The 18,189-nt window shown below is 45.5% G+C and overlaps 1 protein-coding gene across 3 annotated transcripts in view; it reads left to right on the plus strand.

Moving 5' to 3' along the window:
- ZBTB20 (zinc finger and BTB domain containing 20) overlaps positions 1–18,189 on the plus strand; it is a 1,237,294-nt gene that overhangs the window by 1,033,018 nt on the left and 186,087 nt on the right. For all 3 annotated transcript variants that reach the window (XM_040339120.1, XM_040339122.1, XM_040339123.1), the window contains one exon: positions 7,764–7,892. The gene's annotated coding sequence lies outside the window, so the exon portion shown is untranslated. The remainder of the gene's footprint in view (positions 1–7,763; positions 7,893–18,189) is intronic.

An 18,189-nucleotide genomic window follows, 5' to 3' on the forward strand; every position in this document is an offset into this window, starting at 1 on the left:
CTTTGTTGTGTCATAGTTGGATCCCAATGTTGGGTAAGGTCAGCCCCTTGATTGTTATTTACCTTGAGTACTCTAAGGCTGAACTAACTGAAGCCATTGATTTGTGGCAGATGCCCCATTCTGCCAAACCCTCCACTGGCTTCTGGAACTCCCTACCCAAATCTGTCTGGTTATCAATTACCCTGATCTCTTTAGGTGATCTCTGAAATCTCATTTATTCAGAGAAGCCTACCCTGCATCCACCTAAGAACTGTACATCAACCACCTCCATCGGCTCATCCCCCAGAGCTATTAACTGAAGCCATTGATCTGTGGCTGATGCCCCACTCTGCAAAATCCTCCACTGGCTTCCACTAGCCCAACGTATAACATTCAAAATACTAACTACAACATACAAAGACATCCACAGCTCAGCCCCCAGCTACTGTATGTCACCAACCTCATTTCGACATATTCTCCAAATCATCCTTCCTTCTTCTCCCAAGGCCTCCTTCCCTCTAGCTCCCTCATCACCTCTATCCATGCACGCCTCCAGGACTTCTCCAGAGCCTCTTTCATCCTTCTGGAGCTCCCTAACCCAGTCTGGTTATCTTCTACCCTGTCAAGGGTGATCTCTTGTAACTTGCCTGCAAACCTGACCATATTCAGTAAAATGGCTTCCATCTTTTTTGGTCTCCTTTATCATGACTGAGGTTGATTATATAGCAGTCTTTGATATGCTGCATCGCCCTCTAACACAGGCTTTCGCCGGCCTTTTTACCTCAGTAATTTTGAGGTCTCAGGGAACCCTTAATCACACCAATTCATTATGGGTCAATGCAAAAATGTCCATTACATGGGTGGTCAATAGAAAGAATGCAACCCTTGCAGTGGTGGTAAGAATGCCACCCTTACAGACTGCTAAAAAGATCATTGGTGTCATGATACTGGCTTTGCCAAGTGGCATTGGTCCTGGAACTAAGGAGGCATCATCAAATGGGAGGTCAGTCATCCACAGCTCAAGAAACCCCTAGCAACCTATGGAGGAACCCTGGTTGAGAATGGCTGCTCTAACATATGAATGTATTTTACCAGAGTGGAGTCTCTTGTAACATGGGAGCTTCCTCTTGTAAATAGACAGTCTCTTCTGTCAACCTCTGGCAGTCTCTAATAAAATGGCAGCCATCTTTTTTTGGTCTCTTGTATGAAGTCTAATGCCGCGTACACGCGATCGGTTCGTCTGATGAAAATGGTCTGATTGACCGTTTTCATCAGACGAACCGATCGTGTGTGGGCCCCATCGGTTTTTTATCCATCAGTGAAAAAACTAGGAACTTGTTTTAAAATTATCTGATGGTTAAAAAAACGATAGAAAAAAACGATCGTCTGTGGGCACGTCCATCGGTTAAAAATCCATGCATTCTCAGAATCAAGTCGACACATGCTTGGAGGCATTGAACTTCATTTTTCTCAGCACGTCGTTGTGTTTTACGTCACCGCGTTCTGACACGATCGGTTTTTTAACTGATGGTGTGTAGGCAAGACTGATGAAAGTCCGCTTCATCGGATATCTGATGAAAAAATCCATCAGACCGTTTTCATTGGATGAACCGATCGTGTGTACAGGGCATAAGGGTCCTAACATATGAGTCCCTTAATCACCTTTTAACATGGGAATATTTTACAAGTCCTTTATAATGTAGAAGCTTCATTTTGTTCCTCTTTCTAGCAAGGTGTGGATAGGATTTGGGGTAGGCAAGGTTGTTGGTTCGAGCAGATTAGAATTGAAGTTCAAGGTGGCCTTGTGGACCAGAAAGGTTGGCCTCCAAAGACAGACGTAGGCAGATCTCCTACTGTCCCAGGACTTCTAGTAGTTCTAAAGAAAATTTAATCAAGACTAACAAATAAACTACAAAATGTAAGTGAGCGGAAAAAGAGCTACCTTTCACTTTGTGAGCAGTCGAAGAATAAGTTGACTGGATTTTCAAAATTACAATTGGGGACACGCAACTGACCACCCTCATTTTTATTGGTTGTGAGATGGGCAGAGCAGGAGGGGGCGGGGAGAGATAAAAGTGGCACGTGAAGCATGCAACACCAAATGGTGGGTGTGGTCAAATTGCACAGTGGAAGGGGCTTACATAGTTACATAGTTAGTCAGGTTGAAAAAAGTCACAAGTCTATCTAGTTCAACCATAAAGTAAATAAAAAGAAAAAATATTGTACAATCCAATATACCCATTTCTATTCTCACAGTTGATCCAGAGGAAGGTGAAAAACCCTGTCAGAGCATGATCCAATTTGCTACAGCAGGGGGAAAAATTCCTTCTTGATCCCCCGAGAGGCAATCGGATTTCTCCTGGATCAACTTTACCTATAAATGTCAGTACTCAGTTATATTATATACATCTAGGAAAGAATCCAGACCATTCTTAAAGCAATCTACTGAGCTGGCCAGAACCACCTCTGGAGGGAGTCTATTCCACATTTTCACAGCTCTTACTGTGAAGAAACCTTTCCGTATTTGGAGATGAAATCTCTTTTGCTCTAGAAGTAAAGAGTGCCCCCTTGTCCTCAGTGTTGACCGTAAAGTGAATAACTCAACACCAAGTTCACTATGTGGACCCCGTATATATTTGTACATGTTGATCATTTCCCCCCTTAATCTCCTCTTCTCAATAGTGAATAAATTCCGTTCCTCTAATCTTTCCTCATAGCTGAGCTCCTCCATGCCTCTTATCAGTTTGGTTGCCCTTCTCTGCACTTTCTCCAGTTCCCCGATATCCTATTTAGAGAACCGGAGCCCAAAACTGAACTGCATATTCCAGATGAGGTCTTACTAATGATTAGAACAGGGGGGCAACATGATATCTCTCTTTCCATATGCTTAAAGGGTATGGTTTAATAAAACATTCCATTCATCCCTCCTCCTTCTCCAAGAGCCAATCTCAAACATGTTGTAAGAAATACCCAACAGCCACCCAGGCCAGAGATATTAATAACAAAGCCGGAAAGAAATCAGGGACACATTCTTGTAATCGGGAACACTTTTTTCCCTGGAGACAGCCTTATAAATGGTAGATATTGGCCAGCACACCAAGGATCAGCACAAAGTGGCGTCCAAACGGATAGTTTATTGCATGATCACAACACAAGAAAAGTGCAACGTTTCGGAGTCATCCAGGACCCCTTCGTCAGGCATGTGATCACATGCCTGACGAAGGGGTCCTGCGTGACTCCGAAAAGTTGCACTTTTCTTGCATGCCTGACAAAGGGGTCCTGCGTGACTCTGAAACGTTGCACTTTTCTTGTGTTGTGATCATGCAAATAAACTACCCGGTTGGACGTCACTTTGTGCTGATCCTCGGCGTGCTGGCAAATGTCTACCTTGTTACTTGAACCAGTATCCAGCTGGTTGTTGCTACAGCACCCTATATACTGAGAGCTTATACAAGGAACATGTGCGATGGGAATGTGAAACAGCCCTATAAATTAGGCACTGTCCCCAGAAACCAAAGACATCTGGTCGCTCTAGGAACAGACCTACACAACAGGGGAAGTTGGTGGTGATCAGGGCCGGAATTACCACTGGGCTTGACCTGGGCTCCCCCCCGCTCAACAACTTTGGTCAGCTTCGACCTCGGCGGCACCGTCCCCGTCCCCTCCGCTCAATAACTTTACTCCCCCCCTGCTTCTCGGCTCCAGGGGGCCCCTCAATCAACACTCAAGCCCAGGGGCCCCCACCACCATAAGTCCTGCCCTGGTGGTGATGACCATTACGGAAGAGTTTTTTGGCTCTACATCTCCAGAAATCAGATGATACGTTTGAGAAGCGACCTGCTGTGACGTCTCATTAATTGGACGTGACCCGGTCCCCTTCTCGGGCCAGCCGTGGTTCAGAGTCCGGCGATGTGTTTTTATCTCATGTCTGTTGCCTGGAGAGAGGGGTCAGGCAACACAAAATGACCTTGACGTGAATATTTTATAGGTTCGTACAGCCGGGGATGGTGAATGGATGGTGCCGAAATAGTGTGCTGAATATTTCACAAGGAGAACCTGGGCCCTGTGTTTAAGGACGATCTGAGAATTAAGAGGGTTAAATGATGTCACCCGTGCACAGTAACATCAGCTGTTTACACGTCTGAGACGCTGTGCTCATAAATATCCTGCTCGCTGCTGCCGCCAGCGCCGTTCATTAAACCGTGATCTATACCACAAGACAACATTGCCAAGCTGTGTCCCCAGCAACCAACAACACAATCACATAGATAGACAGACAGAAATGAATTCATTGATCAAGAGACAGACATAGATAGCTAGGTAGACAGACAGACTGACAGAGATTTATTCATCGATCAAGAGATAGATAGATAGATAGATAGATAGATAGATAGATAGATAGATAGATAGATAGATAGATAGATATTACAGGCACTTATATATCGTTGATCATTTACATAGTGCTTAACATATTGTTGAGAAATTCACAACGGCTAGATACCTGTAGATAGATAGATAAAGAGATATAAAAAAATACAGTGGGGCAGATTCAGATAGAGATACGACGGCGTATCTCCTGATACGCCGTCGTATCTCTGAGTTCCGTCGGTCGGATCTATGCGCCTGATTCATAGAATTAGGTTCCGCATAGATATCCCTAAGATCCGACAGGTGTACAGTAAGTGACTTACACCGTCGGATCTTAGGCTGCGATTTCAAGCCGGCCGCTAGGTGGCGTTTCTGTTTGTTTATGCGACGAATATGCAAATGAACGACCGCCCGGCGCATTTTTTTTTACGTCGTTTGCGTTCGGCTTTTTCCAGCGTATAGTTACCCCTGCTATGTGAGGGGTATCCTATGTTAAGTACGGCCGTCGTTCCCGCGCCGAGTTTTGAAATTTTACGTCGTTTGCGTAAGTCGATTCAGAAAAGAGCTGGACTTAAGTTACGCTCACGTCGAAACCAATGACGTCCTCCAATGAAATTTGGAGCAATGCACGCTGGGAAAGTTTATGGACGGCGCATGCGCAGTTCGTTTGGTGCGGGGACGCGCCTGATTTAAATTTTACATGCCCCCTAGCCGCGGAATTTGAATTCCGCCAGGGGATTTACGATACGCCGCCGCAACTTTAGAGGCAAGTGCTTTCTGAATAAAGCACTTGCCTCAAAAACTTACGGCAGCGTAACGTAAATCAGATAGGTTACGCGGATCTAAAGATCCGCTGACCTATCTGAATCCGGGCCAATATGTGTAAACAGACATTAATAGAAAAGATAGATACAGTGCCTAGCAAAAGTATTCACAACCCTTTGAAACTTTCCACATTTTGTCATGTTACAACAAAAAAACGTAAATGTATGTTATTGGGATTTTATGTGATAGACCAACACAAAGTGGCACATAATTGTGAAGTGGAAGGAAAATTATAAATGGTTTTCATTTTTTTTTTTAACAAATAAATGTGTGAAAAGTGTGGGGGGTGCATTTGTATGGCGCCCCCCGGAGACAATACTTTGTAGAACTCCCTTTCTCTGCAATTACAGCTGCAAGTCTTTTTGGGGATGTCTCTACCAGCTTTGCCCATATAGAGAGGGACATTTCTGCCCATTCTTCTTCTTTGTAAAATCTCTCAAGTTCTGTCAGATTGGATGGAGAGCGTCTGTGATCAGCAATTTTCAAGTCTTGCCACAGATTCTCAATGTGATTTAGGTCTGGACTGTGACTGGGCCATTCTAACACATGAATATGCTTTGATATAAACCATTCCATTGTAGCTCTGGCTGTATGTTTCGGGTGGTTGTCCTGCTGGAAGGTGAACCTCTGCCCCGGTCTCAAGTCTTTTGCAGACTCCAACAGGTTTTCTTCTAAGATTGTCCTGTATTTGTCTCCATCAACTCTGACTAGTTTCCCTGTCCCTGCACAACATGATGCTGCCACCACCATGTTTCACGGTGGGGATGGTGTGTTCAGGGTGATGTGCAGTATTGGTTTTCCCCCACACATAGTGTTTTGCTTTTACACCAAAAAGGTAAATTTTGATCTCATCTGACCAGAGCACCTTCTTCCACATGTTTGCTGTGTCCCTCACATGGCTTCTCACAAACTGAAACAGGACTTCTTATGTCTTTCTTTCTCCAATGTCTTTCTTCTTGTCACTCTTCCATAAAGGGCAGATTTGTGGAGGGCACCACTAAGGCCGCGTACACACGGTTGGTCCATCTGATGAGAATGGTCCGAAGGACCGTTGTCATCGGCTATCCGATGAAGCAGACTGATGGTCTGATGTGCCTACACACCATTAGTTAAAAAAACAATTGAGTCCAACGCGGTGACGTAAAACACAACGACGTGCAGAGAAAAATGAAGTTCAATGCTTCCAAGCATGCGTCGACTTGATTCTGAGCATGCGCGGGTTTTGAACCAATGCTTTTGCGTACTAACCATCGGTTTTGACCTATTGGTTAGGCGTCCAGCGGTTGAATTTTAAAGCAAGTTCTAAATTTTTGGACCGAAGGATAACTGACCGATGGGGCCCACACGTGGTCGGTTTGGACCGATGAAACTGAACTTCAGTCCGTTTTCATCGGATTTGTCCGACCGTGTGTACGGGGCCTAATAGTTGTCCTGTGGACAGATTCTCCCACCTGAGCTGTGGATCTCTGAAGCTCCTCCAGAGTTACCATGGGCATATTGGCTGCTTCTTTGATGAATGCTCTCCTTGCCCGGCCTGGTCAGTTTAGGTGGACGGCCATGTCTTGGTAGGTTTGCAGTTGTGCCATACTCTTTCCATTTTCGGATGATGGATTGAACAGAGCTCCGTGAGATGTTCAGAGTATAACATATTTTTTTTATAACCTAACCCTACTTTAATCTTCTCCACAACTTTATCCCTGACCTGTCTGGTGTGTTCCTTGGCTTTTATGATGCTGTTTGTTCACTAAGGTTCTCAAACAAACCCATGAGGGCTTCACAGAACAGCTGTATTTATACTGAGATTTGAATTACACACCGGTGGACTCTAATTACTAATTAGGTGACTTCTAAAGCCAATTGGTTCCACTAGATTTTAGTTGGGGGTATCAGAGTACAGGGGGCTGATTAGAAATGCATGCCACACTTTTCACATATTTATATATATATAGGCAGATAATAAAAGATAGATAGATAGATAGATAGATAGATAGATAGATAGATAGATAGATAGATACTGTAGATAAATAGATAGACAGATATTAGAAAGACAATATAAGGACAAAACTATAGAGAGAGAGAGATTAGGCGAAGGACTGACAGACAGACCAATGGATACATGAATAGATGGATATATAGATAGGCAGATAATAAATGATAGATAGATACTGTAGATAGATTTATATTTATTTATTACAGGCACTTATAAAGCACTTAACATATAGTCAAGAAGCTCACCATAGATCGATCAATATCTCTAGTCTATAGAGAAGTTTGCATAGCCATCGTTGCCTCCTTTGGAAAGACGTTCTCTTGTTTCCTGTCCTAGGATTGGGGGGGGGGGGACAGGAAGTTGAGGACGGTTGTCCACGGGAGACCCAATTAGCAGTAAAAACTCCACAGAATTGTGTAAAATAAAATGTTTGTTGTAATCGATTCAGAAGACCTAAAAATACGTTGAAATAAGTTGTATTGTAATACCAACTGAGTATTGCCTTAGATTAACTGTAAAAATAGAAAAGATGTGCCAGCATCCCGACTGAAGTGTATTATTAGGTGGAATGGCTAATGTGTGCCATCTTGTCTCCCTACAGGTGACCATTGCTTGACGTGAGCAGGACCCCCGAGATTGGTCCCCCCCCCGTTCATGAGAAGCCCAGAGCAAGTGAATGGAATGAAATCCAGCCGTACGGCCAGACGCCCAGACCTGCTGCATTGAAGAGGTACCTCTCCATTCCCTTCCTTAGAAATAACAAGTCTAAACCACAAGCAAACACCGGCACCGCTGCCAAAACCACTTGTTACTGTACGTAATTTGGCAGCGGGGTCCCCTCCACACGTATTTCATGATTCCTTTTCAAAGCGAGCAGCAAAATTAGGAAATCGCAGAGCTGTCAAGTCTTAAGATGAATGTTAGGGCCGAACTTTCTTCATCGTTCCCACAGAATGATGGAGGGTCCCGGGTTTGCCAGGCCCCCCGAAATAGGAGACGGGACGCGTGGGCCATGGCTTAGGGAATCATATATAAATGGTGGGGCTGAACGTCTTTATTGTTCAATAACTAAAAACATTGTAAAGTTGGGCGTGTACAGTAGACAGCCAACGATTTCCGCTCCGTCTTTTGGCTTGTTGTACTCTTATGATGTGTGAGGGACCGATTACAATAACATCGGCTCACCAGTGTGATGAAACTCTCTACGACTCGGGTTTTACGTTTCCATTCTTGGATAGTAGATCATATAAGGACTGTAAATGGTTATCTGTTTCATACGATGACGGAATGATTGTGGCCTCCAAACCAACATACAGGAACAAAGCACATTGGTAGTAGTATCAGGAGTGGGATCAAAAGATTTTCCAGGCATGTAGGACTTTTACTTTAGTGCTGATTGTTGGCTGAGCCACCTTGACAGTTTTATCTAGAAAGATATATAGAGCTGAGTTGCTCGGCTCAAAGAGGTGTTTCCTGGAAACGTTCAATTTGCAACGAAAGGAGCGTCGACCAGGGCTGTCTTAATGCATGGGCACCGCTGGGCATTGCCCAGGGGCCTCAGGTGCATGGGGGCCCCATGATAATCTTGCATTACATAATACTTGCTAACTGTCCTGGATTTTCAGGACAGTAAGGCCTCGTACATACAAGGGGACATGTCCGATGAAAACGGTCCGCAGACCGTTTTCATCGAACATGTCCGCTCGGAGATTTCGGTCTGATGGTTGTACACACCATCAAACCGAAATCCGCGCGGACAGGATACGCGGTGACGTGGCCGCGCCATCGCCGCGACAATGACACTGCGACGTGCGCGACCCTGGAAGGTCAATGCTTCCACGCATGCGTCAAATCACTTCGACGCATGCGAGGGCTTTCGACCGAGTGGACATGTCCGGTAAGTCGTACAGACGGCCGAACATGTCCGACGGACAGGCTTCCAGCGGACATGTTTCTTAGCATGCTAAGAAACATTCGTCCGCTAAAAACCTGTCCGATCCGCTGGAAAATTGTCCGGTCAGCCGTACACACGACCGAACATGTCTGCTGAAACTGGTCCGCGGCCAGTTTCAGCAGACATTTTCGGTCGTGTGTACGAGGCCTCACACTTTTTACTAAGCTGTCCCTGGATGTCTGTGTACTGGGCAGCATTCCAAAACCTGTACTGTGCCCTCCTGATCTCAGGATTGTGCGTTTCTGACTCCCCTCCTGTACTGTGCTCTTTGTGTTGATTAGTCTTTGACTTATGGCAGGGGTGCCCAACCGATGTGGCCCGCGGCGCCCTCCGATGTGGCCCGCAATGTCTTGCTCTGAGATGGCAGGTCGGCAAGCCAAGATCAGGTAGGTCAGTGTAGTGTTAAGTATAGGAAGCAGGTAGGTTAGTGTAGTGGTCAGTGTAGGTATCAGGTAGGTCAGTGTATGGGTCAGGTAGGTCAGTGTAGGAATCAGGTAGGTAGCTTAGTGTAGTGGGCAGGTAGGTTAGTGTAGTAGTCAGTGTGGGAATCAGGCTGGTCAGTACTATTGTAGGAAGGGAAGGGACTCAGGGAGTGCTAAAAGTCCACAGGTTAGGGGGGCGCAAATGACTTGCCTTGCCCCGGGCGCTGACAACCCACGCTACGCCACTGACGCTCATTGTGGCCGGGGACCATATACCAAGTCGATAAAGTGGCCCTCGCTCCTCAAAAGGTTGGGCACCCCTGATTTATGGCATGTTTTCTTATTGTTTACAATCAATAAAAGCACTAATAAATATATGTTTAATTCTATCAACTATTTATACTTTTATGCCTCGTACACACGACCGGTTTTCCCATCCAAAAAACTGCAAGCTTTTGGCTCGGGAATTCCGACTTTGTGTATGCTCCATCGCAGTTTTTCCGACGGGAAAAAAAAGAGAGCAGGATCTCTTTTTTATCCCGCCAGGAAAAAATCCTAGCGGGAAAACCGTTCGTCTGTATGCTTTTCCGACGGGGGAAAAAAACGTGCATGCTCAGAAACAATTAGACGCATGCTCGGAAGCATAGAACTTAAATTGTCGGCTCGTCGTAGTCTTTTACGTCACCGCGTTCTTGGCAGTCTGACCATGTGTATGCAGGGCAGGCTTCAGAGGCATTCTGTCGGGAAAACCATTGTTTTTTTATCCGACGGGAAAACCGTGTCGTTTGTACGGGGCATAATTCTTGAGAGCAGGTGCATAAATTAGGGCAGTCTGATGGGGGCCCCAGTGGCTTACTTTGCCAAGGGGCCCATGATGCTATTAAGACGGCCCTGGCGATGACGGTAACATCGGAGAGCCATTTATTCTATGGAGCTTTTTCTTTTAGCCACTCTGAGTGCACCCCACATTCTGCAAGGGATCAGAGTTCGCAAGATCGAACAAAAATGACAGCGCTAGAAAGAATTTGTCATTAAATTTTAGTCAAAAAGCTGCAGAGTTAAATACGCCGCTCTTATTCTTTACGTAATCACACCACACGTTATCAGTTCTCCTGGCCTGTATGTTGGGTGTAATTCTCAGTATCTGTTCTATTCGGTATCTATGGGTCCTACACAGTAGCACTTCAATCCATTTGTTTTCTAGAAGGAATTTTTGGTATCTGTTGGTTTTGTTTGTATAAATTCTGCACAGTACCAATGTCCTTTATGTAGCGCCCACCCCAAATTTAGGGGTCGCTATTCCAAATTTAAGGGATGCCTGGACCAATAGTTGGGCCCAGACCTGTTTGATTTATACAAATTTGCCTCTGCTCTGGCTGTGGTCCTACTTGGTAGTTTTCCCTTGTTGTCTGTAGGTGGTGGTGTCACTGCAGGCCCCTGTTGAAATGCAGGTGTACCATGGTGTGTTGAGTGTCTCTTCTCGGCAGCCGTACAGTGGGAGTGGTGACCCCGCTGTGCATGCTGGGAGGGGATACTTAAGGGGCAGACGCCATTGATCGGGGCCCGTCCGTTTTTGCCTCGTTGCCCTCCTGGCGCAAGGCGCGTGGGTGTGGATCCGACCTCGGGGCCACGTTGGCCTGGGGTTGCTTCGCTTTTGAGTGGGCCCAGTTATGCTGGCTGGGGCCCACAATCCTAAAGGGGGATCCCAAGCTGTCTGTCCACAAGGGAGGAAGCTGCCTTAATGAAGGAAACCGGGGGAGGACCTGACCTGGAGGAGACCGGCAAAGTGTTAGTGTCCCGGTTGAGGCCTGGTGACCTGATTAAGAAGGGACCCACTACATTGAAAGCCTTGCAGTTCGGTGCCTTACAGTACTACTTCTCTTGTCATGTATGCCGGGTGTAATTTTCAGTATCTGTTCTTATTTTGTATGTATGGACTCTGCACAGAACCACTTCTCTTGTCCTGTATGCCGGGTGTAATTCTCAGTATCTGTTCTTATTTTGTATGTATGGACTCTGCACAGAACCACTTCTCTTGTCCTGTATGCCGGGTGTAATTCTCAGTATCTGTTCTTATTCTGTATGTATGGACTCTACACAGTACTACTTCTCTTGTCCTGTATGTTGAGTGTAATTCTCAGTATCTGTTCTTATTCTGTATGTATGGACTCTGCACAGTACTACTTCTCTTCTCCTGGGTATCTTGATAAGATTATACAGAAGTAGAGCCTTTGTTTCTATAATGGAACAATGTACCTTTGCTGTGTGATAAGCTTTATTATAACCAGGTTTGCAGAACAAGAAATGAAAAGCAGTTGAAGGATTTGATTCTCCCTCCTGTAATCGTGGCGAATTTGGTGGTGCGTATCGCTGCATCGAGCCTCCTCGGGAGTCGCAGCGAAGCGTCGGAAGCTTTGGGGTGTTAGAACAAGATGGAGCCCAGAATATTTATTGTGCCGCTGAGATTGTTGTGATTCCCGCAGCCTGATCTGAACTTCAATGTGTTTTCAGTGGAGAGAAATGGTGCATACAATATGAGCCTGAGAGGTTCCAGAGAGCTGAATAATACAAGAGCGCTCGCATCGCCTCCTACCTGAGACAAGCCGGGACCGCCAGCATTAAAGGGAACCTGTCAGGATAAAACGGGACACCCAATTCCTGACCGAAGATGTCATCCCGACCTTCACTGCCCCAGAAAACCCTTGAAATCATTTAGATCTCAGGGAAAATCAATGCATCCACAGCTCATAATACATTAGAGTTGTCAGTAAGTTTTAAATAAAATAAAAAGGAATGCAGTGTCCCTAGATTAATTGACACCCAAGTTGGATTATTTTTCGGACCCTTTGCAGAGAGAAAAAAATAACCCCCTACTTTGGTGATCAGTGGGAAGAATGTCCCTTACATTGGTGATCAGTGGGAAGAATGTTCCTTACATTGGTGATCAGTGAGAAGAATGTCCCTTACATTGGTGATCAGTGAGAAGAATGTTCCTTACATTGGTGATCAGTGGGAAGAATGTTCCTTACATTGGTGATCAGTGGGAAGAATGTCCCTTACATTGGTGATCAGTGAGAAGAATGTCCCTTACATTGGTGATCAGTGGGAAGAATGTTCCTTACATTGGTGATCAGTGGGAAGAATGATCCTTACATTGGTGATCAGTGGGAAGAATGTTCCTTACATTGGTGATCAGTGAGAAGAATGTCCCTTACATTGGTGATCAGTGGGAAGAATGTTCCTTACATTGGTGATCAGTGAGAAGAATGTTCCTTACATTGGTGATCAGTGGGAAGAATGTCCCTTACATTGGTGATCAGTGAGAAGAATGTTCCTTACATTGGTGATCAGTGAGAAGAATGTTCCTTACATTGGTGATCAGTGGGAAGAATGTTCCTTACATTGGTGATCAGTGAGAAGAATGTCCCTTACATTGGTGGTCAGTGAGAAGAATGTCCCTTACATTGGTGATCAGTGGGAAGAATGCTCCTTACATTGGTGATCAGTGAGAAGAATGCTCCTTACATTTGCATAAACAGACCACTCATTCACACGACCAGAGTACCAAGAAATTAATCCTCAATCCCTTTTTCTGCAGCCTCAGCAGAAATGAACAGGAAGTGTTCTGTACAGTAGCTCCTTGTTCATTTGCAGAGTGAAGCATAGTAAACACAGGTGATTGATACCCATTGCTTACTGTGTTCATTCACAAAAGGAAGGGGCAAGTAAAATGGTTACCCCCCATTCTGACACTCAGCAGTGCTGCAAGGAAAGCACAAAAGGGAGATTGGAGATGCAGGACGGGAGGGTCTGATAGTGGGGGGGGGGGGGTTGATCAGAATACCAGGGGGACACAAATACTGGAACCCAGCGGGAAAGAGAGGAGGAGGAGAAGATGGTTTGCTATGCAGGGGGAGTCATGGGGGGTTGATGCCAGTAATTTCTCCCCCACCCTGCCGGTCTAGTGAACCATAATGCCGTATGGGCCCCTTGTTAAACATATAGAGCCTGGGCCCTGTACAGGAGGACCGGTGCTACACCCTGCTGGGTGTTATTGACCCTGGAGCAGTGTCAACTAATAATGGAGAGGACTTTCTTCAAGGGACAGCATCGGGTTTGAATATTATTTTTATTTTTCAATTATTTTTTTTACATTTCCAAGTGCTGGGCAGTATATCCAAGTGCTGGGCAGTATATCCAAGTGCTGGGCAGTATATGTGTCCTATGGTCATAGAGTTCTGTTTTAAAACTACCCCACCCAGTCTTTAACTAGGTCTCCTCTTTAACACGTTTCCCGCCTCTCCTGAGACTGGCCTGTTGCCCCCGCCGTCTGTTTGCTGAAAATACCGTCCGACCCTTTTTACGATCTTTACGGAAAGATTAGGCCACGGGCACCAAAATACACGCAATAAAACCTAATGGAATTCTGCTGCAGCGGAGCCGTCCGATATCGAGTGTCTGAAAGGCTCTGATTGTGTACATTCACTCTGGATGGGTCCGTCTTTGAATCCTTTGTCCTCAGCATACCTCTGTTCTCTCCCACACTACGGACGCCCTGTTCACAGATTAGGTTACCGGCAGATCAGATTTTGAAATGTTGGTTTTGCACCAAAAAGCTTCCCAGCGATTATTAGAGGGAATCTAATTCACGTCGAGATAAGAGTATCAGATACAGAGAGTGCTCTAAGTCCCACCTGGCTGGCTGGCAGACTCCAGTCTGGTCGGTTTTTGGGGCCTTCACAATAGGGGCGAAGGAGAGGCCACAACTCACAAGACGACGCCTGTATAAGGACAACCTAAAGGATTACTAGTTTTAGATTTGTACTGTATATACAATGAGCACCTTAAGGTAGGGTGACCAGACATCCCCGGTTTCCAGGGACCGTCCCCGGATTGAGGACACTGTCCTTGGTTTTGTCCCCGGATTGGATATGAACAGGGGCTGGGGCAATTTCAAAGACAGCCAGTGCAAAATAAAAAAATCAAAATTACATCCCTGCCGCTCCTACTAGCATAGGGGGGTGTATTTTTTTTTCCATTATCTGTACCCCTTTCTGATGATCATGTGCTGGTGGGAGCGGAGGGACCATTTCTTACGTTTCGGGCGCATGCCCATTCGGCTCCGCTCGCATTTTCGTCTGCCTTGGCTCAAGTCCCGGCCAGCTCCCTGCCTGTTTAGCTCCTTGCCTTCCCTGGTGGAGTGATCATCCTCCTCTCCCAACCCGGTAGTAGCCGAGGCCCGGAGAGTAAGACTTGACAGGCTGTGAAGCGAGCGGCGATAGGCAGAGTCGCTGATTGCCACCATTACTAGTAAAAAAAAAATATGTCCCTGAGTTTCATTTTATTCCGTTCCCGAGCCTTTCCGGGGTTTGCCGAGGTCAGCCATGCTGTCCTTGGGCTTTTTCGGCTGTTTCAGAGGCTCTCCGGCGCCCCCCCCACCTCTGGCCGCATACAGTATTGCATGCCATAGAAGTTAATGCAGAACAAATTATCTTTGTTTCCATTGACTTCAGTGGGGAAACTCGCTTTGATATGCGAGTACTTTGGATTACGAGCATTCTCCTGGAACGGATTATGCTCGTAATCCGAGGTTCCGCTGTATTAATAATGAACATCTCCCAGTATGGATGCTACGGTTCCCAGCAATGGCAGCAGTTGTCAATAGTCATGCAGCCAACCAGCCCAGTCCATTTGAGAGTTGTCTGAGAGGCCATCCCTGCAATATCAGCCAGGGAGTGCCTCAAGTTCATTCTTTTACCCTGCATGCACCTGCAAGGGGGTTCCAGCTTTAGGCTGCAGCTAACTTTTTCAAAGTCCACCAGAACCGCTTTTTTTAAGGAAAGGCAACACTGCTCTTCCCTAAACAGCTTAACTGGAGATCCCAGTATAGGAAAAGCCGTGTGCCGACTACGTGGGACCACCAGTAAGGTAGATATCTACTCTCAGTTATCCAGTTGCAATGGGCACCATTACTGTTTTTCCTCTTTATGCCATTGTTCGAAAAAAAAGTGACACACTGTATGCTCAAGTTCATTGTATATCCACCTGCGTTGATTATATAGGAATAGGTTTATATATGCACGCCTACACCTACAGAAGGGAGGAGAGAGGACTCTGAAAGAGGGATAATGCCATAGGTGAATCCTCGGCGCTTTAGCTTACATCTGGAAAAGGGAGAGGCTTTACTTAGGCGCTGATGCGTTTACCTCAAACCATTCGGCTCGCTCGCTCACACTGCCAAAAATGCGGGGCACCCTGCCAGACACCCAGGCTGAGGGAGAACGTGGACCATAAGATTGTGACGATCGGCTAATTATGGTTTATGAATTTCAGCTTTAATCTGCAGTTCAGTGAATCCTGATTAAATATCAGTTAAACACAATTAAAGTTTGTGTTGTGTTTCTCTCTCTTGATCGGAATAATTAGAGAGTACAGCGTTCGTGTCACCATTCTCCGGCAGAATCCTCTCTTCTTTTTTTTTCCTATGAATGAATATGTTTCTTAAGCAGTTTTATAGCACCAGCTGTTGGTATGGGGCTGCGTCTCGATGCCGTTATCACGCAGATTATCTTTTGATGGCCCCGAATCTTAAATTCATAGCTTCTGGGATCGCCAACTCCGTGGGCCGATGTATATTTCCTGATTCTGCACTCTACGCTCCGTGTAAGAGATGGTTCAAGCTAATCCAAGACATCTGTGATAACATCTTACAACCCTATTAGAAAAAAATAAAGGATAGAGTGCCTTCCCTTGGTTATAAGTGCTAAAGGATGGGATGAAAGCATTGCCGTTCAGGCAATTGATCCAACTGCCATTGTGGGGTTGGAATCAAAGTATTTTTTTTTCTCATGACTATGGTAGGACAGATGCAAAATGCCTATTGCCATATTACCATACTCCCCACTTAACCTACAAATAACCAGGCGACACCCATTTTGGGGTAAATTGGCCGCACCGGACATTTTATTAACATATTAACCATAACATTTTATTTACAAACACAGTCCCCTCACAGATACATTATCACCATGTTGGGAATCATTGAAGGCACTGACCAAATTTCCTTTGTATCAGCGTGGCCCCACATGGTCCCCAGTCACAGCACGCCAACTCGAGGACAATACCACTCTGCACCTTGCAACGCTGATACTCATCTCCCGTTGCCAGTTAAACCTTGGTCAACTGGCATTAACCGAGGGTCCCATACCATGATGGTTCCCCACTTATGCCAAATTGGTCTCAATTTCTACTGCCTCCAAAGATCCCCAACCACTAACCCCTAACCCCAATCACAACATACATCCAATAAAACAATATATTAGGGCGGGAGAATGGCTCTCCTTCTTCTCACACTGACAAGCAACTGACCTCCGGACCCCCAGGCCCCTCCTACCCCGGGAAAACTAACGTATTTCTACGGGCTTCTCTTTTACTTTATGATGGAAAAGTGTTCAGAGATTCCTAGTTGGACCTTGTTTGGTGTTCCTCTGAACCAAAACTGGTAGAGTTTGTGAGAAGCTTAATGACATGAAGCTAAAGTTCTGAAGTGTTGGGTCTGCTTTCAGTGTAGATCCAATTTATTGGGTACCTTCAGTAATGTCATATATAGTAGTTGTAATAGTCATTGCTAGAGAAGACAAAGTAATGCAAAAGTTGGCATAACATAGATCCTTCAAATTGCAAATGTTGGTAAAGTAACTCTTCCTCTATAGAAACTCTCCTTCTTTTTCATTGCAGCTAAATAATGAATTCCAAGCAAAAACATGTGTGCCGTCATTGAGTTCTTGTAGAGTGAGGGGTGCAGGCTGTCTCACCTCCACAGAGGACTACAGAATGTTTACAGAGTTGACACCACTGACAATAGTCTCCAATGACAAGGCATTGCTTTTGTCAATGGTGTCATCTCCATTAATATTTTGTAGTCCTTTGATGAATGTTGGACAGCATGCATCATTCCTTCATCAAGAACTCAATGATGGTACGTTTCTTCTGATTGGAACGCATTATTTATCTACAATGAAAAAGGAGAGTTTCTATAGAAGAAAAGTTACTCTACCAACATGTGCAATTTAAATTACCTATGTACAGTAAGTTAATAAAAAAACTATGCCAACTTTTGCATTACTTTGTCTTTTAAATGACTATTACAAATACTATACATGGCATTACTGAAAGGTACCCTTTAAATGTGATCTATACTGAAAGCAGATCCAACACTTTAGAAAGAGTTGCGGCCCGTCTGTAGAGGGCGCATGGGTGCGGCCCCCTAATCCATGTGCCCGGCCACTAATCAACATGCAGGGCGCAGGATATATGGATTCCACTGTTTTTTTTTTAATCACATAATTAGAGCCTGAGGTTTTAATTGGCTTCAGAAAAGGGTGGACTCGGGCGCACAGCACTGCTCCCTGAGCCCACCCAGTTGTGTGACAGTAGCGAATTGATATTTGCAGTTGTCTTCCTAATTCTCCTCCCGTGCCAATCAGGAAGCAGGTCCTGAGACCCAATTGGCCAGGAAGTCTTAGGACTCCCTGGCCAATCGGGTCTCAGGACACACTTCATGTGCAGCCGGGAGGAGAAGCAATGGCCCAGCTCTTCCTTCCCTCTGCCTCCTAAGTTAAGGTCAGTCTCCAACGGGGGGTAGCGGTGGA

The sequence above is a fragment of the Rana temporaria genome, chromosome 2 (assembly GCF_905171775.1).
Source record: "Rana temporaria chromosome 2, aRanTem1.1, whole genome shotgun sequence".
NCBI lineage: Eukaryota > Metazoa > Chordata > Amphibia > Anura > Ranidae > Rana > Rana temporaria.